The sequence below is a fragment of the Lepidochelys kempii genome, chromosome 1 (assembly GCF_965140265.1).
Source record: "Lepidochelys kempii isolate rLepKem1 chromosome 1, rLepKem1.hap2, whole genome shotgun sequence".
Classification (NCBI taxonomy): Eukaryota; Metazoa; Chordata; order Testudines; family Cheloniidae; genus Lepidochelys; species Lepidochelys kempii.
The window spans coordinates 125,010,464-125,034,883 of record NC_133256.1 but is presented as its reverse complement, the minus strand read 5'-3'; the positions used below and the strand labels follow the sequence as shown (position 1 = coordinate 125,034,883).

Below are 24,420 nucleotides of genomic sequence, written 5' to 3'. Positions count from 1 at the left end.
TTTATGCACAAATTTTTGTATGTATCAGTTCATGATAAACTTGTATTTGCTGTAGCTCAGTCTCATTCTCAAAGATAACAAAAGAGAAAATTAAAAGGAGAATGATCAGTTTACATCACTACTCTCCTTTATCATCATCTTACAAGATGAAAATTAAAATGTCTTTTCCTATCAATGTTGACTTTTTCTAATTAGCAAATATTTATTTCCCTTTCCACTCTCTTTTACTTATAAGGGATCTTAAAACTGAGATGACTTTTCTGTTTACTTCCTTATTTGTAAGCCAGCTTTGTTAACATAAATCAGGATAGTTTGGGTAACAGGTTTGTTAGTCAACTTGTGCTTTCTCTGTTTGCTCACTCTCCACCAATGACATCACATAAAACACAGACAAGCTATATATTTAATTTCTCAGTCATGCTCTAATATATGTGTAAATGTGAATTATATGTGTAGAATTCAAAAGCTATTCCTTCCCAGACTGTTCAAGTTACATTTGGAGGATAAACAGAGTGAGGGTGTCCCTTTTAAAACTACATGCACTACTCTGGTTCTCCCTCTGACAAGTTCTGTAGTATTAAACAAACTTTCTTGTTACTACTATGTCTAATGCTGCTAAGTTTGGTATTACTTGCTGGAGTGCTGTCAAGTTAAAAAAGGCTTCTCTAAGGACAACATAGAATAAGTGCTAAATGCCAGACTGTGAAAAGCAGCCATTCTGTGGAACAACTACTTTTCTTCTTATAGTTACATCTTCCACTAAACAAACTATTACAAGGCCAAGATGAGTTTTAAAGATGCTTTGTTGGTATTAATAGCAATATGTCCTAAATCTCTAGAATATACCTGCTTTTGAAATAGCATCTACTACCAGACTTATCTGTGATAAAGTAATGAGTCATGGTGAGCATGGACTCTATGCTGGATTTCATGAACACATTTATTATTTGTAACACAATTGCACCTGGAGGTGCCAAGAAGTTCATTTTGCAAAGAACTCTATGAACCTACAATCTCTACCCTGAAAAGTTTACACTCTGAAGAGACAAGACTGAGAATGGGAGAAAGGAAGTATTGTCATCCACATGTTGCAGATGGGGAACTGAGGCACAGACAAATTAAGTGACTTTCCCCAGGTGACAGAGGAACTATATGGCAGAGGCAGGAATTGTGGGTATTCCCAGATGGCCTGAGTCTCCATCAGATTCCTCACTCACAAAACCATCCTTCCTAGATAAAAACAGAAAAGTTTAAAAAATTCCAAGCAATGGGAGTATCCAGCACTTCCCTGGGGAGATTATTCCACAGCCATTAGACATTTCACTATCAGGGTGGTTTTCCTTCATACAGTCTAAAACTCCCCTTTGTTATGTCCCATTGCTCTTCTGTGTCCCCCCAGGCATCACATTAGGTAACGCCTCCAGCACCTTGATGTTTGCACCCATCAAATATTTGTAGAGTATTCTGAGGTCTCCCCAGTTTTTCCTTTATCCAAATTACACACATTTGGCTTTTAAGCTTTCCTTCTCCCCCTTCATAACTTGGGTTGCTCTTCTGTGACTGCCCCCCACCCCCCTTCGGCAGGATTTTTCTAATACCTGTGGTGGACAGAACTGGACAACTGCTCACCCCTTCCGGGGAGGATCTCTCGGGTTCTGACCTCGCTGGCTGGCCACAGAGGGCAATCGCCTTCCTGCATGGCCGCTGAATCCGAAACCAGTGCGCGCGGGTAGCGTGCCTCACCCTTCGCTGGTCAGCGGGCTGGCTGAGGCAGGGCATGGCTGGCTGAGGCAGGGCATGGCTGGCTGAGGCAGGGCATGGCTGGCTGAGGCAGGGCATGCCTGTCCGCTCCCCGTTTTGGTGGAGGCTTTTTCTGGAGGGCCCCTAGTAAATCACCCAAGAGACCCAGTCCCGCCGCATCGCCACAGGGAACCACATGGACCCCTTGTCTCAGTTCAGCCGGTGAGCAGCACCTGCCTCTGAGGGATGCCCCTCGCCTCACACCCCAATTCCATCCCTCCCCTCAAAGCCGGGGTCATTGTATGCGGGCTCAGAACAGTGCGGCGAAGAGGGTCCGCCTCACCTGATGTTCCCGCCCAACCGCGGCTGCGGCTGCCGCGCGGGGTCTTCGTCACGACCCCTCCCGGCCACAGCGGCACCCTCGGGCGGGGTGCGAGCCCTGGGGGTGGGGTGCGGTGGGACACCCAGCTCTCCTTCCCTTCTTTGCCCTGTTCGGTGGCAAGCGGCGGGGGCAACCCTCCGCCAGCCTCTCCGCTCCCAGTCACAGCAGCGGGTCGCCCAGGAAGCATAAAGGCGGCGGGGACGTCAATTAAAGGTGGTGGTGGTGGTGGTGGAGGGGGGGGGGGATCCCATTGCACGCCCCCCGCTCACTATAGTCACGGCAGCGGCCGAGGTTTCCCCGCTGCGCGGGGGCTGGGGGAGAAGGGGCGCCGCCGAGGCGAGGGGAGGACGGGGCGTGAAGGAGAGCAGGGGGAGGGAGCGAGGGGAGATGCAGCGAGGGGCGGGAAGGCTCTGCTGGGCGGAATACTAATCAGCCGGCTTCCCAGTCTGCAGCAGCCCCGCGGCCGGCGCTGCAGACACACCCCCCCCCCCCCCCCCCGCGAGCTCCGGCTCTCACACGCACAGCACCAGGGGACAGCACCGTGCTCCCGCCAGGCAAGCAGGCAGGCAGGGCTCCCGCCACTTGCACCCCCACCCCCCTCTCTCCCCACACTGCCCTTTGATGGCTTTCATCGGAGACCTTCCCGGGAGCCGGCTTTTTCACCCCCGCCCCCTCCGGGCTGTCTCCGCGCCGAAGTTTGAACGCCCCGGGGCTGCCGCTCCCGCCTCCCCCACGGCGCGGGCTTGAAGAAAGAGGCGAGTGCCGCTGGAGCCCCGGCGGCGCCCATGGCCGGATTATCAGCTTCGCTCCACTCGCCCGCTCTGGCCCCTCTTCTTCCCAGCGGAGCGCTGATCTTCCCTGCCGGAGAGCCGCAGCGGGGGCATGTGAGCGCCGCACCGTGCCCCGTGGAGTGAGCGTCTCCCTTGCCACACTCGCACACACTCGAAGAAGAAGAAGAAGAAGAAGCCCGTTGCTAAAGCGCTGTCGACTGGGCACGAACCAATGCAGAGGCACCACCGGTTTTAGTGGGGGCTACTGCTTGCCTGGCAGGGTGGGAGGGAAGGTGGGTGGGGGGCTTCTGCCGGAGACCATCAGGATCGTTGCAATTACTAACCCCGCTCCTCTCCTCCGGCTGCGGCTCCTGCTGGGTGACATGCAGTCCCTCATTTCTCCTGTGACCAAGGCTATTCTGGTAGCTTTGTTCATCTTTGCCATCCTCCTGATCCTCTATGTGATTCTCTGGTATATCTGCCGAGATGTGGATTGCGACCACGGAATCTGAGCTGGGATGCTGGGCAACGGCTTAACATAACAAGTGACAGACACACACAAGCCAAACCAAAATCGAAGCCAGCCAAAAGAGCCCAGGGGAGAGAACCACAGTCGAGGCACAACCTGAGATTGACCTTCAGAGATCAGGGTGACCCGGTGAGTCTCCACAGATCTTGTGTACAAATGCGTGCCGGGGAGGGGGGAGGTAAGGAGAGAAGAAAGAACTTCTTGTGCTTAATTAAGCAATGATTGTACAACAAAACCTTCCCGCTGCACTTCTGATCTCAGAAAGTACTGCAATGTCAGATTGCCGGGACTGCCTTCCACAGCTTTTTCATGGGTGAATACAGTCACCAAAAATAAATGGTCCCTTTGGTTTTTCCCAAACTTGTGCGGACAATGTTTTCTGTCATTTTTATTCCGAGAACATTTTTATTTCACGGGGTCTTTCCGCTTAGCCTGGTTTTGCTAGGTCCATCGTTTCTGTCTGATCGTGGGGCACTGTAGATATATACAATAGTACCGAACTATAATAGGATCCATGTCTTTATCTTTGCTGCGAGAACTCCTTTTAAAAAATGCGTCTGGTTGATGGTAGTAGGGAAAAGGCTGGAAGGAAAGTAAGACGGATGTGGAGGTGCCTTTTGCAGCCCCACATTGGTATGCAGAAGGTAGCTGCAGCGCTAAACAGACCATAAAGGTGAGCCCATGCGATAGAAAAGCAAACGCTTCGTCAATTTGAAAGAGAAAATCAAGGAAGTAATTGAAAATTAGGGAGAACATATGTATTATTAAAAGGGCAAAAGTACACACGTTTCATGGCGAAAACACAAGGTTTTTTCCTCTTTATTTCTTTATTTTTTTCATTCTCCCCTCCCTCCCCCCCTTAATAGATTTACCAAAAGAAAAAAAATTTGCACTGTAAATTCTGAATGGCAAAAGCACGTTACCCTGCGCAAGAGGATCAATGGCTAAGGGTTAAACACCGAGCAAACCCAGCAGTCTCCGAATCTGTTGATAAAGTGTGTAATTGAAGACTCGGTGAGTGTATATTTGAGGGGCACAGAGAACACTACAGGAAACACATCCTGCGCTGTTATTTTCCACACCTGCATGATTTTCATCCCTTGATTGCTATTGCTATTATTGTTGTATTTTGTTTTGCTACAGGGTGCTATAATACTGGGGCAGCAGCATATTTAAAGGCCTAGATACATTATTATTAAAAATGAGAAGAAGCCCTTTAGAAATGAAAAGGTACTAAACCTTCAGACTGATGTTTCTGTCCTTGACCGAACAGCGTTGAGGAATGCGAGTACACTGCTAACTAGAGTATGTATTCCCTCTGACTGGTTTCAGAGTAACAGCCCTGTTAGTCTGTATTCACAAAAAGAAAAGGAGTACTTGTGGCACCTTAGAGACTAACCAATTTATTTGAGCATAAGCTTTCCTGAGCTACAGCTCACAGCTTATGCTCAAATAAATTGGTTAGTCTCTAAGGTGCCACAAGTACTCCTTTTCTTTTTGCCCTCTGACTGGGATATAGTGTGACTCTCTGTGTGTGTCTATGTCTGTGTATGCTGGGGAGTAAGAGAAAATTGAATTTGTTCTTAAAGAAAAGATACACAAGTGTAGTTAAATGCAACTGCAATTCAAGGTGATTTGATGCTGTATGTTGGTGATAGAAAGATTACTCTTAAGAACATAAGAATGGTCCCACTGGGTCAGACCAAAGGTCCATCTAGCCCAGTGCCCTGTCTTCTGACAGTGGCCAGTGCCAGGTGCCCCAGAGGGGATGAACAGAACAGGTAATCAAGTGATCCATCCCCTGTCGCTCATTCCCAGCTTCTGGCAAACACAGGCTAGGGACACCATACTCTTACAACAGAATTCTTATTTGAAAAGCAATCTGTTGCAAAGATCCTGTTTTAAAGTAGACTCCTTTCTCATTTTCAGTTGTACTCATATTCAAATTGCATCTCAAAGATCTCCTGATCTGGGTAGTGAATCCGTCTGGACATTACCATTAACGGATCCTACTAATGTGATTATAGCAACAGTGACATCAGTGTTTACTTGCCCTGCAACTACAGTAGCAATGCATTTGTTTACATCTATCACACACACAGTGAAATGTCTGTTGCACAACAATTCTGAACAGCAAAAAGATCATAAATGCATTTTAAATGGTGATGGGTATGTTTTTCACATGCATCTAATTATTTAGAAATAAAACAATCCCCCACCACCTCCCCCCAAAACCCTCCTCATTTAAATATTGCAGTTTCACTACTAAATAAACTAATTCCTACCTAAGTAGCAAAGAGCTCTTCATACTTTAACATGCCAAGCCACGTTACATGTCCCCTCCAAATGACAACAGTGCACACATTCTGCCTAAACCACAAATGGAGAAAAAAAATTCAATCAAATTATAATAACTCTGTGATTTAATGTTAATTATTTTACAGCAAATCAATGTCTAAATCAGTCACATGCAGGGTAGGACAGAGTGAAGCAGATTAAAAAGTTTAGTGGCATCTGTGTTAAATATGAATATATGTGTGAACAGAAAATAAATATTGAGTTCAGATACCATTAATTATTAATTTGCAGTGTTTTATAACATATATATATGTTTTATAACATAGCCAGTGTTAATCAGCCTCATATTTGTAGAGGCTCTGAAAAAGCATTGTTGTCTTAGATTTATTGTTGCACTATTCAAAATCACTAGCTACATTTAGGAGCTATGCTTGTTGTCTATTATAATGTATTAACTGATGATAAATTATAAGCAACATCCTAAGAAAATGAAAGTCACCCTTGCTATTTCTACAGTCTGACAGAGGGTGAAATCCTGGCCTTGTTGAAGTCATTGGGAGTTTTACCATTGACTTCAATGGAACCAGAAGTTCACCCCAAATATGTTTGTAATAGGAAGGAATAATTGCAACTGAGAGAACTGTCAAAAGGTTACAGTGAAAGTACAAATGTTACTGAATTTTACAGTTTAACTATTACAACAGGGTAGCATGAGTGGCATGGTCCCAGGAACGCCAGAGTTCTAATCTCAGTTCTCACTCAGGCTTGCTGTATATCTTTGGACAAATGGCTTAAGACCCTGCACAACATTCTTTACTTACTCCTTATCCAAGAAAAAAACCAATTCAAGTCTGTGGGAATTTTGCTTGAAAATGGAAGCGCCTGAGTAAGCACTTAACCTTTCGGTTTTGCCAGCTTTTGGTTTCCTTTTCTGTAAAATGGGATTAATGTAGGCCAGATTCTCTGTGGTGTGCCCATTTAGCATTGCCTGCATAATCTGGTTCTATAGCTGTTTTAACAAACCCATTAAGGTTCATCCAAGTGTAAAGTGATCAGGATGGAAGCACTGAGTTAGCTTAGGGGCTTTAATGCCATTCCCCTCCCTTATCTGGCAGAGCAGGGAAAAGGGGCCAGGACCAGAAGAAACCAGAAGAAACAGTGTATGGCCAGGGTGCCTCTATATCAGTGGTTCTCAAACTGCAGGTCGTGACACCTCAGGAGGTCACAAGGTTATTATGTGGGGGGTCGTGAGCTGTCAGCCTCCACCCCAAGCCCCGCTTTGCCTCCAGCATTTATAATCTGAAATATAAAAAAAGTGTTCTTAATTTATAAGGTGGGGTCACACACATAGGCTTGCTGTGTGAAAGGGGTCACAAGTACAAAAGTTTGAGAATCACTGCTCTATATCATACCAATCCTCAGCTGTGTTTTTGGGCCCCTGTGGCCATTGCAGTCTTGTGCAAATTGGAACAGCAGGACTGGAAGACAGCAAAGTGAATTTAAAGCCACCTTTGCACAGTTCCAGCCCCCAATTTACTTATGGGTTTGACACAGGAACCATTTAGTGAAATTCTATGGTCTGTGTTATGCAGGTCAGACAATATGACCATAAGGGCCCCTTGTGGCTTTAAAATCTACAAACACATGCATTCTGACAAGCATTTAGTTTTATTTGAGGATTGGCTCTATATATTTATAACCTGGCTCATAGGGGATTATAAATATTAATTAGGTAATGCTTGCAGAGCAATTTGAAAATGCAGAAGGGCCATCTAAATGCCAAATATTCTTATTCTTATTCATGGGAGTAGAATGCCACATGCTCAGATATATCTATGGCACATTACATCTGCATCCTATTCTCCTTCTTCAACACTAATAATGATGCTGCCCTAATAATGTTAGTAAAAATCCCACATGGCTACATAGTATTCTAAAATGCATCTATAAGTTAGATCACCTCTTACTGAAGTCCCACATCAGTTATATAGCACTGCTTACTTTTCTGGTATGTTCTCTACACACCAAATAGTTCAATACTGCTCCACAGAGGGAACATTTGATAAAAAGTATGTTGAAAAGTTGTACTGCCATTTCTCAGCAGGTAAAGAATAGCTAACATTTTCAGGTTTTTTTGATAACTTTTTGTTTGTTTGTTTGTTTGTTCTCTGCTTTTTCTCCTAAGGTATAATATTTTGAGCTTTGACTGCTTAGGACATACTTGGAAGACAAACTGCACAAATTGATTTTCCTAAAGTGTGCTGGTAAATTGATAAGAAATATTGGAGAGCTTTCCATACAAATCTTCACTACAATATTTGTAGTAGATAACTTTATATTTTTATTTGTAGTAAACTGTTTTTCCTTGTTCAAGTAGAGATCCTTTAAAGTAAAATAGCTTCCTTGGTGTAGCATTCTGTTTTTTGTGTATGTTCTAATGAGCAGCATATAGCTACAGAGTGGTACCTTATAGACACTAGGGCCCAGATTTTTAAAGATATTTATATGCCTAGTAGGATTATCAAAAGTATCCAGGTGTATAAAACTCATTTAATTCAATGTGTGTTAGGCACTAAGGTGCTTTTGAAAATTCCAGTAGCCACCTAAAAACATTTAAAAATCTGGTCCTAAATGAAAAGATTTGGGTTTAGTCCTGCATGCACTGTCTGCGGTTGAGAATTATGTCTCTAATTCGGATACTTTGTTATGGTATTGTGGAATCCTGGGTATACTCTTTGGTGTTACAACATGTTATTGTTAACAAGCTTAGATACAAAGGGGGCATATACTAATAGAGTGATTTTTTAAAAATATAAAAATTTAATGAATTTGAATCATAGTTGGGGTTTGGATTAGTGAGACACAGGGGTGGAAAAGATTGCCTGATTTTGTGTTTGTACAAGAGAGAAATAAATGGAAAGAGAGAGCAGAAAATAATATAGCATCAAGAGGAAAGCAGAGAGACTACAGGGAATTCAAATTCTGAAAAGCGCAGCTAATGTAGAGCAGAGTGCTGGTCTCAAAGGACATGAATTGTCACTTCTGTTTAAAAAAGTATTTTTTAGATAACTATGGGATTGAGATAGAAACCCATATCTCTACAGCTACCTGAGATTCTTTATATGAATGCCTTTGTTCATTTAGGCTTGAAATTCATGTCTGTTTTAGCTCACATATACATACATGCACTTAACACTGGTAGTGTTGCAGCTACTTCACAGAGAATAAAAGAAAGATGATATTATACAATGGCACTTTAAATGAAATACACTCATGAAGGGAATACATACATACTAAACATACTATCCTCTTTCTTTAAAAAATGAGTATAGATTCCATTTGGTACACAAAAACGTTGGTTGGTAGTCCATCGCTGACGATGATGATGATATTGTCACAATTCTCATCTATAACTATGCATATGACTCTGATGTCCGAACCCTGATGCAGAGCTGGCCTCACTGAGGACATGGGAAGTCCATATCTATGATGTTTGATGATGCAGCTTTGTGGCACCTTTCACATGCAGCCTGGAAACGATTTCATTGATTCCGCTCAAACTTGTTACATGCTGATCTTGTCAGAGAGCGCCAGTGATTCCTGTTCTGAGCCATTTGCTTGAGTTCCTTAAGATTGACACCAGCTCACTGGAGACTGTTCTTCTGATGATCTTTTAAGTGCGTATATGGATGACCCATTTTTCTTTTGCCCTGCCTCAGCTCCCCATACAAGATCTGTTTTGGGAGACGGCAGTCTTCCAATATGATGACATGTCTGGTCCACCTCAGTTATGCTCTCAATAGCACTTTCTCAATTCTGATTGTGTTTACTCTCTCTAGGACCTTAATATTGTTCACTCTGTCCTGCCAGCGAATGCTCATTATTGAGAAGAGTAGGCGCTTGTGAAATTGCTTAAGCTATTTAATGTACCGTCTATAAAAAGTCCATGTCTTAGATCCATACAGGAGAGTTGTTAGAACCACTGCACTGAAGATCTTCAATTTGATGGAGAGATAAATGTTGGGTTGGTTAAGGACTTTTGTTTGGAGTCACCTGGCTGGCCTTACTGACTCTGGAGGCAATTTCCTTATCAAGGGAACTTTCACTCAAGATGGTGCTGTCCAAATACTTGAACTGATCCACATTTTTCAGCTGTTTGCCTTAGGTGAAAATGGCTGGAACTGGGACATTGGAATGAGGTGCTGGTTGGATCAAGAACTCTTTTTTACTGAGACTGATGGTGAGGCCAAAGAGCTGGGATGCTTCAGAAAACCTGTCAACAATGACCTGAAGGTCATCATGTCTATGAGCCACCAAGGCGCAGTCATCTGCAAAAAGTGCCTCAATGAGAAGTCTCTCCTGTGTCTTGGTCTTAGCATGGAGTCTTTGAAGATCAAAGAGGGTGCCATTGAGTTGGTAGCAGATGTATATCTCTTGATCCAAGTCCCTTGTGGCATAGCTGAGGACATAGGCAAAGAACAAATTGAACAGCACTGAAGCAAGTACACAACCCTGCTTCACTCAATTTGAGATTTTGAATGCATCAGAAGAGTCACCATTTGAGAGCACTTGCACTGTTATGTGGTCATGGAACAGACGTATGAACCTTCCTTGCAGCCCAGTTTATGTAGAATAGCCCATAGACCCTCTCTGTTGACCGTATCAAAAGCTTTGGTCAAGTTGATGAAGACTGCAAACAAGTCCATGGTCTGCTCCAAACATTTTTCTGGACCTGCTTTATGACAAAAATCATGTCTGTAGTATTATGACCTGGTCTGAAACCACACTGCGCTTCTGGCAGATTCTCCTCAAGTATGTTTTCAATGAGTCTGTTCAGTAGAATGCTGTACAGAGGAGCGAAATACCTCTGTAATTTCTGTAGTCAGCTTTGCTGTCTTTGTTTTTGAACAGTGATACAATAATAGCATTTCTTCTTCCTCCCAAATGCTATTCAAGATGTTGTGGAACACTTCAATAGCCTTTGGGCCTGCTACTTTGTACAGTTCTGCTGGAACACCATCCTTTCTGGACACTTTGCCAGAGTTCAATTGTTTAATGGCTTTCATGACCTCTTCAACTGATGGAGGGAGATCAAGATCCTCTTTGATGGGTTTCTCAAGTAATTGATCAAAGACATGTCGATTGACTGTGGATAGTCTTTACTGAGTAGACTATTGAAGTGTTCAGCCCAGCTCTGTATGATTCCCTCCTTGTCTTTGATGAGGGTTATGCCATCTGCCAGAGTTAGATGGTCCGTAGACTGCTTTGAGAGAGTCAAAGAACATCATTGTGTTGTTCGTATCTGTGTAATGCTGAACTTCTGCAGCCTTCCTCTCCCACCATTCATCCTGCATTCTTCTCAGTTCAAACTGGGCCTTGCTCTGTAGGTACTTAAACCTATATTTCTTTGAGATGGAAGTGAGAGTCTGCCATTCAACAAATGCTTTCTGATTGTCACTTAGGAGTTTGGAAATGTCCTCACTGTTCTCATCGAACCAGTCCTGGTGTACACTTTTCTTTGGCCCCAGTACTGATTTAGCTGTGTCAATAATCACATCTTTGAACTAGTTCCATATTTCTGTTGGGTTGCCAGTGATTGGTGGCATGAAAAAAGCTTGTAATCAAGTGACTGGTGAAACTGCTCCTGATAGTCAATGTGCTTTTGCTTTGCTGTGTTGAAGGCTGTTCTGTTGAGCTTGGGGTGCCAGCGCTGTGAGGGGATAATATGCAGGTTGAGCACCACTCTTACCAATCTGTGGTCTGTCCAGCATTCTGCACCACACATGGCTCTGGTAATTCTGACATCGCGGATATCTCATTGGTGGGTGATACCAGAGTCTATCAGCTGCCATTGTATGGTCCGTGGGAGCATCCATGGAAAAATATATCAATATCAAATAGATTTTTGTGCCTGATCTTGTTCCCACTAAATTTAATGGGAGCTTTGCCACTGACTTCAGTGAGAGAAAGGGTGGACCCTAGCATGCTAGGGGAAAAGGTTTTAGATAGTTAACTTGTTATGACCACGAAATATACATATGCACAGAAAGTAGGAAGAAGGAAGTAGCTGAATTTTAATATTTATCCTAAAAAAATAAAGTCTGTGCACAAAAGAACATACTTTTCACATTTTCTACATCGTATGTGTATGTGAAAAAGAAGGAAATCTCCTAGAAGACATGAGAGATTAAGGTTATACATAATGAAGCCTGTTGTACAATTATTGTACTTGGTGTATGGTTAGATCTTTAAAAAGAACAAACTTTTTGGATATGATTCCTATAAAATCTGTATAACAAAAGGGTTTGATGTGACTGGAATAAGAGAACATATATGCTAAGTGCAGAAAAATGCATTATCTTTTGTTTAGTAGCATCTTTCAGATTGATTGTATTTTAGGATAATAATCGAATAGATGATAATAAACTTTATCTGCCAATTCAGTATCCATTTCTACTGTACGTTGTATGTACTGTGAACTCTGTTAAATGAGGACTTGACAAACCATTTGGAAAATAGATTTATAATGCCTACAGTAATAATTAAGTAAGGTCTTCAGGGAAAATATATTGACACAGCTGACTGTACCTAACATTTCTTAAAAACATTACCTCTTTAGGTTAATGCATTTCTGAAGATTATCATCATCCCCCTTGTGAGATATGTATATCTAGCAGGGATTAAGACTAACTAAATTGATAATCAATCTCTGTTCTAATTACTTGTTTTTATTTCATATTGTAATTCCATTCTGGCAAGCCTACTAGGGATTACAATTAAATGGGAGATTAATGGAATGTTGGTATCCGTGAAGACAAAATAAAGACACTGTGAGCATACAGAAAGACACACATTGGTATAAGTTTGCAGTGACTGAAAAAGTGTAAATGAGCTGGAATAAGAATTAGGAACTGAGGAATGTACATTTACCCATTGAAAATGGAGATGCAGAAGGATGAGGTATTGCTAGACCAAATCTAACTCCCCCCTTCGGGAAATCACTCTGAGGAAGTAGTACAAAGGTTATGCTGGAGAGAGAGACAAGACTGTTGTTGGAATTCAAGGACTTGGCATGTCATGATGTGTGATAAAGGGGAGGTTTATATGGCCAAATCTTACAAGTACTAGATTACTCCCTGTGAATTCCTAGGGGCACACATGAGCTGCTTCCAGTGAGGAATCAGTTGTATTCAGTGAGGAAAATAATACTGCCTTGCTTTTATATGGCATTTTTAGTCCACAGATCTCAAAACACTTTACAAAGGAGGTCAGTATCATTTTACAGATGGGGAAACTGAGGCACAAGGTGGTTAAGTGACTTGCCCCAAGTTCACACAGCAAACAAGAGAGCCTGGGAACAGAACTAAAGTTCATCTAACTCATAGTCAAGTGTACTTTCCACTGGGACACACTGGCTTTAGATTCTCCTACTAGACTATATAGTGGCTAGCTGGCCTTAATGTCCCTCTGTTGGCTCTCAACCTGTTCCAGGCCAAATAGCCCAAACAGGAAAGATGTCAGCTTTCAAAAGAGTGTGTATCTGGACTCATTGACAGGACTTCCTGACCCATACCTGATCAAACAGCTATGCAGCAGCCTAAATCATTCTGAGAGCTTACTCTGGTCAGCAATTCACACATGCCTACCACTTACATAACTCCTCACTTCTGCCATGCCTGACTCTAGAGATGAAGTGATCTAGATACATAGACGTGCATCACTGGAAAACCTGGACCACTATAATGAGATATGGAGGGAGAATGCTGCCTCCAAATACAATACTAGTTCTGGAATACAGGGTCTAGAATCACAGGCCTGTATATTTTGTATATCTCTTATGCAGCACCTAACACACTTTTGGCACTACAGAACAATAAATCATAATAACTCAGATCATTATATTTTGTGTTGGGCATACCCCTGTGTATTACTGTGGGTTTTTTTTAGTGTACATAGCGTTCTTGCATCATTACTGCATTCTATTAAAGGTGCCCATTACTTCTCAAAATACATTACACATACTATAGTTCCCAGGTCAACTGGGCAGTATAGTATGTGTAACCATTTGTACTGTAGGGTTTGCAAGCAGTTAGCACTCAAATCTGACCTGCTTTGAGAAAAGGAGCAATTACATGGGTGTTATCATGAGAAACCTGTGCAAACGACTGCTGTGTTTTACTCCCTTATGTAGATGGAATACTGCGAATGGTGTAACTTTGTCTGTTGTGCTGCTCCCTTACTGCACTGAGCCAAGAGTGGACTTCAATGAAGATGGGAGTCAGAATAGTTTTTAGTGGGGGAACCTGATACTTCTCTGCCTACATTACTATTTACTCAGAAATTGCAATATCAAGCTAAAAATGGTAATAATTTTCAATACAACACCAAAATACTGTAAATTAGAGCTCCAGTGAACTAATCATCAGAGATTCAAACTCTGATTCTCTCAGAATAGTTCACAGACTCACTGTCATTCACCTATTAGACTCAAGAAAAGCAAGACAGAGATGCCTTTCTTATGTAATTTATTTTATCTGCAATGATGTCATATCACAATGAACGATGTTTTGAGCCTGGAACAAAATGACTTTTGCATATTTGAATGCTTAAATTGTTTTCTTGGAGGTTGACTCTAATTTATCCCCATACAGGCTTGCAAACCTGGAGAGCTTTTAAATAAAAAGAGTTAGAAAAGAGAACGTGAGGCTGTTAGGTGTATTTGTATCAACTTTCCCAGGTCTAAAAACAAATCATACATCAGCTAGCAAGAACATATATTGCACTATAGAACTATATAAAGTATATAAAGGTCTCTTTTTACATTTTACAGTTTGATAAAATAAGTGGATCGGCTATGAATAATACAGATTTGTAAGCTGTGTTCAAGAACTTGTGTGAATTTACCAGACTGTGAGGAATCAAGTTTCTGTCTCCTTGGACTATCCTGTTCCAGATACCAAGTTGAGACCAAATTCATTTAACTTGATTCTGCCAGTGGGACTGGATATGGGATCCAGAGATCAAAGGTTAGTGTATATAAATTACAAACTAACGGTTGCCATTTTGCTTCAGAAAGCATTCCTCCCAGTGTTACCAATTAGGTCAGATGCAGAGTAGGCGCATTTTTGGCAATACAGCCATTGCAAGCAGGAAGCAGGTAACAAATTCTGAAAAGATTACTTCAAATACCTAAAGTTACATGTGTCTTTCATGACAAATTCTGTTCCCAGTCACACTGGTAAATAGCCCATTGAATTAAATGAGCTTGCATTGGTATAGCTGAGACTAGAATTTTGCCCACTTTTGGATAGATCTTTAGCTGATGTAAGTCAGAATAGCTCCACTGAAGTCAATGGAGCTATGCAAAGTTACACCAGGTGAAGATCTTGTCCTATGTATAGGAGTATGCATACATGTGTACATATTGCATGTTTAATTCAAATAACATCTTTAGCTTACTAATAGAGAGACGTGCTTCTTACTACTCGGTATTAACTTTTAGAATGGTTTGCTGTACAACACTGTTAGTCAGATTTAAGGCAGATGTTGGGTGACTCAAGCTTGTGCATACACTGTAACTACTGTTTCTGTGATATACTAGTATAGTAACATGTCAGGGGGCTTATTCCTTCGCCCACTTCCCTGGTCCTTCTCGCATGAACAGAGAGCAACAATACCTGAAGTCCAAAGGTGCAAACAATTTGATATTTATTGGGGTGAACTTCCAGCAAGCATAATTCCAGTTTCCTTTCTTAGTGCCCCCCTTCCTAGCTCTGACACCACAGAGCCTTACACCCGTGTCCCTGTTCCCATTCCTGCCCTTAGCCAAACATGATTCCAATTTCCCCATCTCCATTCGCTGTTCCCATTTCCCCCACCCACCCACTCACTCACTCCCTGACTGACTGCAGACTATATAGTAAAACTTGAGTTCAGCTTAGCTATACCTTACCCAATCATTTTCCTGAAATTTAACTAACCAATCCTAACATATTGTAACATGATTATTTAACCAATTGTATCCCACCACCTTAATTAGTTTACACCCAGCAAAATTAATTATACAGCAGACAGAAACAATCACAGAACCAGACAGAGATTATACAGACAAATAATAGCAAAGTGGGAACTATAATGACAAAACAGTACAGAAGTAAGGATTTCACATCCCAGCTATTGATAAGTGAGTTCTTGCCAGACAGGATGCTATCAAACTAAGTTTTCTTTTACATTTTCTAGACACTTCCCTTTCTCTGAAGGTGATAGGCACTATCAGGACAGGATTGTATTCCTAACAGCCCAATAGCACCTTATTTCAATGTGACTAGTTTGGAATGTGAGGAGGTGACCGGTCGCTTCTCAGCTTATGGCTGCCTCTGTTGCTTAGCCAAAGACCTTAGCCTAAGAACAGGGCCTCAGACAGTCACAGTAAGAGAAGGACCTTACACTGGCAGACAGTGATTTTGATTCTTTCTTTTATACCTCTAACTAGCCAAGTGATAAGAATACACCTAAATTCTTAGAGTACAGGCCTTTACAGACAGGCCTGAATATCTATATCCTAACAGTAACATTAAAGTTGCCTTAGATACAGTTCCGAAGAAATATAGAGTTCCTTAGAAATACAGTTCTGGAACAGGTGTTTGAATCACACAATCCTTTATTTTATCCATTGCTTGAATTTTATATTCATGTAAGAAGAAAACCCTGTTCACTTGCCTCACACAAGTCAGTGGGACTACTTGTGTGAGGAAGACAAGCAGAATTTGCCCTGAAATGTCAGGACAATTGTGCTAGTTAGGGCTGGACATGTAGCTGGGCCTAATCCTATAAACTCTTTATGCACCAAATTCTCATTTGAGTCAATGGGAGTTCCATGAATGGAATGTATGTGGGATGGAGCCCACAGTTTAGACAGGATTTTGGCAAATCTTACTTGTACAACTTAATTCTAATATGCAGCTGAACCCCCGCCACCCCAGCTATCTAACAGCCTACTCCTGCTCCCTTTGAAACTGTTCCAGTGGAAATATATCAGGCCTGAAGCCCGGACTGACATTTGTAGAGAATTGTAAAGTGGTTTTGTGCTGTGGAGTAGACAGATCTCTGCTATGGGATAGGTTAAACTTTCCAAAATTATTTTAATTCACAATCTAATCTGGATTTGAAAATGAGTCTTTAGATTTAAAAGGTAAATGCATTAACCCAATGTACCAATAGTTCCCATTCTCTTGCTGTCACTAGTCAGTGTAGTTTGCAGACATGAATGTCTTCCTTTGCTTGATGGAGAACAGTAATAGAGGAATGCTGACCCTTGCTGTTCCAGCTGTAAAAAGTTAGAGAATTTATGCAATAGGAGCAGCAAATCTTAAAATAAACGACCCTCCCAGACATTTCTATGGTTGTTTATTTCCTTTTTTGTTTGTTTGTTTTTTAAAAGGTTTATGTGATACATTTTAAAGGTTTATCACCCAATGTACTCACCAAAAAGAAATTTTAAAAGTCAAAAGGAGATATTGTCAATTGTCTATTGTTGGTAAACATCTTATAAATTTCTCTCCTCATTTTTCTATCTCCATTAAATAAGCCTAGATTTTCCCCTGTTATATGATCTGTTTTTCTGCCTTTCATTGTAGTGTTTCTAAAAGGGAATATAGATTGACTGTGCTGAAAAAGGAAAGCTTAGATTCCCCAGCTGTTTCAAAACAGTGTTAGTGCACCTGGTGATATGAGGCATAGGTGGCTTTACACCACCTATTCATGCTTCCTTCTTTCTCCTCCAGGGACACTGCTAGAAGCTGAAACAATCTCTGGCACGAATTAGAGCAGCCTCAGAGTTGCTCTAACTTCTGCTGGTGAATAACATCCTGGAGAGGTTGTTCCATTGGCCAAAATCACTAGAACACATCATGCAATTCGTATTACCTCTCATATCTGACTAAGCCCCACCCCAACCCAATCCCATGCTAAAACACCCCCTACACTGGCAAAGGGGGGAGGAGCAATGCAGGAATAACTGGCATAAGATTTCCCTATACCAGGGGAATCCTCAGCTGCTGCCTTAAGGCAGTTTTAAGTCCCTTTAGCGCTGCTGAAGCACAATGATGACTAAAACTGCTTTAAGATGGCAGTAGCTGAGGATAGTCCTAATGCTGGGGAACCCTCAGATGGGACAGACATTTCAGTGAAGTGTCCTAATTTTAGACATGCCGAACCCTTTCATTTTGATACCAATATATGGTTTTAGATGACTAAGAATTGTGACTAAATCTTTCTAAAATCATCACTTAAAACCTTGTCAAATAAATGGAGAAAATATTTAAAGAAAAGGGAAAATTATTTCATTTATTGTAGCTTGTTTTCCAGACGTTTCCCTGAAATATCCCTCTGTTTTATTGTTTAGCTGTGCTAAAGGGACATTATATCACAGAAACATGGAAGGCCAAGGAAATCTATGGATAAAAAATGCACTTCAGAGTAAGAAAGGTAAAGAACAAGCAAAGGTGAAAATTATTAAGAGTTTCTATGTCTTGTTCATACCACAACTTGTGAAAGCACAAGATTCTTCCTAACAAGCATCTCACTGGCACAGACAATTGGATCCTTCGAGTTAACAGTCTTGTAGGATTTGCCTGTTCTCAGCTTTTTGTTTACAATGTTAGGGCCAATTAAATGAGGCCCTACTCAGTGCTCAGAACAAACTACTAATACTTTCAATAGGAATTTTGCCTGAGTCAGGATTGTAGAATAGCTTGGAATAAGTAATGCAGGCATGGAAATTTTGAAACGGTATTTGTGATACATTTTATGGTGTAAGCTGTACTGGGCAGCTTACATTGTGTTTGTACAGCACCTAGCACATTGTGGGTGGTACCAGAAACAAATAGTAAAATAAGGATGATGGTGATGATTACGTCTATAACTGAGAATGTAGTAGTAACAGGTGTACATACTGCTAAACCATGGTGCCTGTCCATTTGATGTCATTTTCTAAACACCTATAAATAATTCTGTCTTTCAGGTTGGATGTGGCACCTCAAAGTTATCATGTCACATCTCCTTCTCTCTCCACATGCAAAGAGGCAATAACGACAATGCTGAGATAATATAGTAATTCAAGAAAATAAAATATTTTTGAAAGTGAATGACATTTGAGTACCATTCTTTGCCTCGTAATGTCAAAGTAAAAGCACAGCTAATAAAACTACTTATAGCACTTAGAGGAGTTTACTGACACTGAAAACCTTGTCTTTTTTAAAGAAGAATAAAGGCAATTGCTAACAGGAGGAAAGTATGTTGTTGGGCAGCGAGGTTAGTCTCCTTGCTGTGACCAATGCAAGTGGCATGCCTCTTAAATAATATCTCATTCTTTTTTTTAATGCAAAAGTGAGAAGCAATCCTTTCAATGAAAGAAGGCAGTGTCTTTCGACTCAGTTTAAAAAAACCCAAAACAAAAGCCAAACTGCAGATTATATTTTATTAAAATGTGAAAGCCAGAAATGTTTGAAGATATCCTTGACCTTCAAGCTCTTTTCTTAAATATGGGAACAACAGATGAGGACTGTGAATGTTTAAAATTGCATGACTTTAGAAATGGATGGAGTGCTAATGAAGTCTAGAAACATTCTTGTTGGGTTCAGAAGGCAGAGCTGCCTAATAAATTAAGGAACTGCCCAAGAAAGGCAATGATCAGCCATGGCATGTTGGCAAAGACAAACACACAGGTCCTTATTAGTGACACAATATAAAAAGCAACAACAATTTAAACCCCCTCCCTTGTCAGGATTTCTAAGCTAATGATTTGCCCTTTTACACGTGGAGCGCTGTGTTACATAAAGGATCTCCAATCACCGTAGAATGGATGTGAAAAACATGACCTAAATGGAATGATGTGGCTACTGTACACTAAACTCTTTTTGTTAAGAAATTTGGAAGATAACATATGTGATATGAGAAGGGCTATAATCAATTTAAATGGTCTATTAGGAAAAAAAAAGACTTATTTCAATGAAAGCTCTAGAAATCCTGTGTTTCATCCATCCAGATATTAATAGTCCATCATCACGTAATCAGGATGGTTTTATAGTCTATTTTATTTATTGGGACAGAAGAATGTAAATAAAAGGTTTAGCAGGGGTCAGAAGTTACTAAAATTAAAAAAAAAATCTACCTACATTTAGAAATGGTCTATTTGCTGTAGAAATCTAAAGTACTGAAAATAGTGCCTTGTCTTTTAAATAATGAAAGGCCCTGAATTGATAAGAACAATCCTTCTTGCCCTACTCATGCAAAAGTTCCATTGAATTTTGCAAGAATAATATAATCAGGATTTGGCCCCCCAAATGCATTGATTCAGAAACTATTGCTAAAAGAACTATAGCTGGAATCCTTAAGCGATAAAAATTAAAATTACATCCAGGCCTGCCGCCAGCATGCACTCTATTACAAAGGAGCGCAAAACTAGCCTTGTCAGTACTGTATATGTAAATTATTTTCTAAATGGGAAAAATACCTTTAAGTGTTTTCATTTCATTCCATCTTGCCTACCCAACAAAATCATATTTGGAAACTTTTTTGATAGGTCTTCAAAATTCCTTGTTTGTTAAAAGGACACAATTAAGTGATTATTTTTATAGCTTTTTGTAGAAGCTCCATTTTCTGTTATAACTCTAGGAAACTTGAAAATGATTGTTTTCCCTACCAATTTTGCCACTGAAATTTACATCAACATTTACAACTTTAGCTTATGATTGTGCCTTATCACCTAGCCAGAACATCTTTGTTTATGCACGAGTATCACTGGTGATGAAAACATAGATCTCAGAATAGTATGCATTAGTGAAGGGTTCCTGCAAAGTTGGCAGAGTGAATACAAAATAAGGGTACAAATGCATCCCTTGCCTAATTCAATTGGAGAGACCCCATGTATGAATTTGGCCCACTGTGTTTTTATAGGCATGACATCTCTTGCTTTTTATTGTTATTTTTTTGGGTGGGGAGGGGAAAGGCATATGTATTTTTCTATAAAAAAAATATACATAGAGCCCCTAATGTAACAGGGTCCTGGTCCATGACAAGGACTCCGAAGCACTCTGATAATACAAATAATAATAATAATAATAAATGTAGACAATATAATCAAGTCTAGATGGTACACATTTTATCATGTCTGTGTATCACTGCTATTTTACTGAATGGAATTGAAACCACTAGACTGTGTGCCATAAGGCCTGTACGTCTGACAGCTGATGGAGATTCTCTTTCAGCTCATGTTGTAGAGATCCAATCTTTTGGAGCAAATGGATCACCGGTCTATTTCTGCTGTTGTAGGTAGCCACCAATTTGTTTACAATATTGAAGTAACCAAAGCCAGACAATTTCATCTGATGCAAATCACAAAATAGAGAATAATAATAATTAAAAGGTCCAAGCAGTACTATATCATTTTCCATTCAACTGAGGATCACAGGCTCAGTGGGTAAAATCCTGATGCCATTGAAGTTAATGGCAAAACTTCAATAGGGCCAGGAGTTCACCCAATGTATTTATTTATTTTGATTTTCAACATACAAACATTACCAAGAATGCCTACTTCAGGCACTAACATACCAGCAAAAATACAAAACTAAAACTGTCAGCGGGCAGTTGCAACCATCTCTCTCCATGCAAAAAACAAACAAACAAACAACAGTCTATACAGAAAATTGAAACTTTCCTTCTTCTTAGCTCTTGCAGAACACAGAACCCTACAATTAAATAATCCACACTCCAAGATAGATTCCTAAATGCCAGCCCAAATAGATGGACTTTGCAGTGTGCCATAGAACAGTGGTTCTCAACCAGGGGTACATGTACCCGTGGGGGTACCAAGAGGTCTTCCAGGGGGTACATTAACTCATCTAGATATTTGCCTAGTTTTACAACAGGCTACAAAAAAAGCACTAGCAAAGTGAGTACAAACTAAAATTTCATACAGACAATGACTTGTTTATACTGCTCTATATACTATATACTAAAATGTAAGTACAATATTTATAATCCAAATGATTTATTTCATAATTATATGGTAAAAATGAGAAAGTAAGCAATTTTTCAGTAATAGTGTGCTGTGACACTTCTGTATTTTTATGTCTGATTTTGTAAGCAAGTAGTTTTTAAGTGAGGTGAAATTTCAGTGTACGCAAGACAAATCAGACACCTGAAAGGGGTACAGTAGCCTGGAAAGGTTGAGGGCCACTGCCCTAAAGGTTAATAAAGTTGGATTATTTCAGCTGGCGTGAAAGAGTTAATTCCAAAGTGGAGGGGCCCTCGTTGAGAGCAGCTCCTCATAAGCTTCCTCTCTTTGCCCCAGACACTACAATTCAAGCACCTCTGCTGATCTCAACAATATTACGTAGTCAGAGATTGGATACAAGTACAATAAAAATAGAATGCACCTATTATTAAAAGAGATTTTATAATGAACAAGTTGTAGTCTGAGAAAGTACTATACCAAAGCTAACCCAAGAACTCAGTGTTCATCTTATAGAACATGAAGGCATGTTGCCTGGAAGCGTAGATGACATTTTTAAGTTTCAAGTCATTCAATTATGTTGTTGTTATTGTACTGCAGATCTTCACAATATGGAACAATGTTCACCCCTGGCATCTGTTAGCAGTCTCCCTTCCAACCTGCTGATCTATCTAGATTTTTCTGTCCACCATATAGTGTGAATCACCAGATCCATATTTGTGAGGGTGGAATTCCAAAAGGGGGCAGTTTAACCAAATATAGCTAAATGCATAAAGTTGTGTGGTGCTGTACTCATCTGAAAGTGTTAGATAAGGAGCAAATACATTGAGCCTAAGATGCTCCTAACATCAATCTTACCTTAAGTGTATGAGCCTGCATAAGTGTGCAAACAATAGGGAGCCATCCGGATACAAACATGTGACATCTTTATCCTATCCTTCTCCAAAATAATATATGCAAACATGTGCTTTGAAATTGATGACCAGTGTTTCACGCCTCTGTGACATAGCTGAAAAAGAGTGCAGCCCACTGTACATTTTCTGTTATAGAACTCTTATGATTACAATCAGTTGTTCAAACCTTCCTTTATGCCATCAGTATCTCCTGTACGCTCGCATGTTCGCATCCGAAGGGTGTTGGTTTATTCAAGTGTAGAGAGCAAGAGTCCATATTGCATGACATAGCAGACTTGTACAGATGGCCTTCCCTAGATGATAAAAGCATCAAAACAAACTGTGGCTTAATGCAAATCCCTTTATGTACTCCCAGTGGAAAAATGTCTTGAGTGAAAAAAGAAAAGGAGGACTTGTGGCACCTTAGAGACTAACCAATTTATTTGAGCATAAGCTTTCGTGAGCTACAGCTCACTTCATCAGATGCATGCCGTGGATGCATCCGATGAAGTGAGCTGTAGCTCACGAAAGCTCATGCTCAAATAAATTGGTTAGTCTCTAAGGTGCCACAAGTCCTCCTTTTCTTTTTGCAAAGACAGACTAACACGGCTGTTACTCTGAAACCTGTCTTGAGTGAGTAAGGGAAAGCAGGTGGAGCAGGATGTGGGGAGAGAAGCCATGTAGAAGCAAGAGGACTTGAGGAGAACCAGGGTCAGCTGGAGGGGGTGGAGAATAGCTAGAGGAGCAAGGAGGAACTCGAGTAGTCAGCAACATCTGGGAATTCAGGGGATAACTAAAGGGGTGAAGAGTCTGGGAGAGGAATAGTTAGATGGAGGAAGTCTAGAAGATTGCTGGGTGGCAAAAGAGCGAGACACAGCCTGGGTGAGTTGTTGTGGGAGGGAAGCAGAGCGAGAGGAGGTGAGTTGTTGGGGGTAGTGGGAGCCTGCAAGGCTTTTGGGGATGTGAGTAGTCTGGGGTGGGGGGGGTCACCTTTTTCATTCTGTCCCCTTCCAGCCTCTGCACTCTGATCCCCCTCTGCCGAGCCTCTCGCTTCCCTATCAGCAATGCACGGGGCAGGAGTTACCACCTCCTAATCGCTGAAGCTCCAATACTGACCTAGGGACAATGGAGAGGAGACCAGCGGGGCAGAGGGAGGTGGCAGAGAGGAGAGGCCAGAGAATCCAGGACCACAGCAGAGCCATGGTCGCTGGGGAGGAGGAACTGCAGTTGCAGTCCAGTTGACAGCGCAGTATCGTACATGGCCAGCAAGCAGGTGTGACAGAGCTGGCTGCCAAATGTCAGCATGTCCCATGAGAGACAGATGATACTTGTGTCCCTAGCAAAATCAAAATATGGTGAGGAAACCAAAAGCATAGAATTCATAGCAAATAATTTACTAATTTAATTTAGCCCCTTGTCCTGATCACACAATATCTATGGACAAATCGTTATGCTCTTGAATCTACTAGTTATCCAATTAATGTCATTTTCAGTGTTTTACTTTATGGGTTGATCACAAATATCCATTCCAGATGTGTTGCTTAGGTTTGTTTGGTCATGTTGGTCATGTGACAGGGAAAATATTGGTGCACTCAGATTCAAAATTTGGTTCCTTCAAATTTGCAGGTCTCTTTGAAATTCACTTTCTGTGAATCTTTGTGCCGGTAAAACTTTTCTCCAATGTTCGTGGGAACAAAATGTATTTGAAGTAAAATCACTCATTAACTGTGCCAGTCATACAAACCTTCCAGAGTACTATCATATGCTCCTGCTCCCAAAGTCTCTTACTTAGTGGC

General features: G+C 41.1%; 1 long non-coding RNA gene across 3 annotated transcripts; it reads left to right on the top strand.

The window, feature by feature from the left end:
- The first annotated feature begins 3,198 nt into the window (after positions 1-3,198).
- Positions 3,199-18,823, top strand: LOC140905136 (uncharacterized). Of its 3 annotated transcripts, XR_012156764.1 has the most exons (6): positions 3,199-3,550; positions 4,288-4,435; positions 4,565-4,726; positions 14,550-14,745; positions 18,123-18,205; positions 18,741-18,823. It is a non-coding gene; the product is annotated as an uncharacterized lncRNA (long non-coding RNA). The 3 variants fall into 3 exon arrangements; XR_012156765.1 differs by lacking the exon at positions 4,565-4,726; XR_012156767.1 differs by lacking the exons at positions 4,288-4,435; positions 4,565-4,726.
- The last annotated feature ends 5,597 nt before the right edge of the window (positions 18,824-24,420 follow it).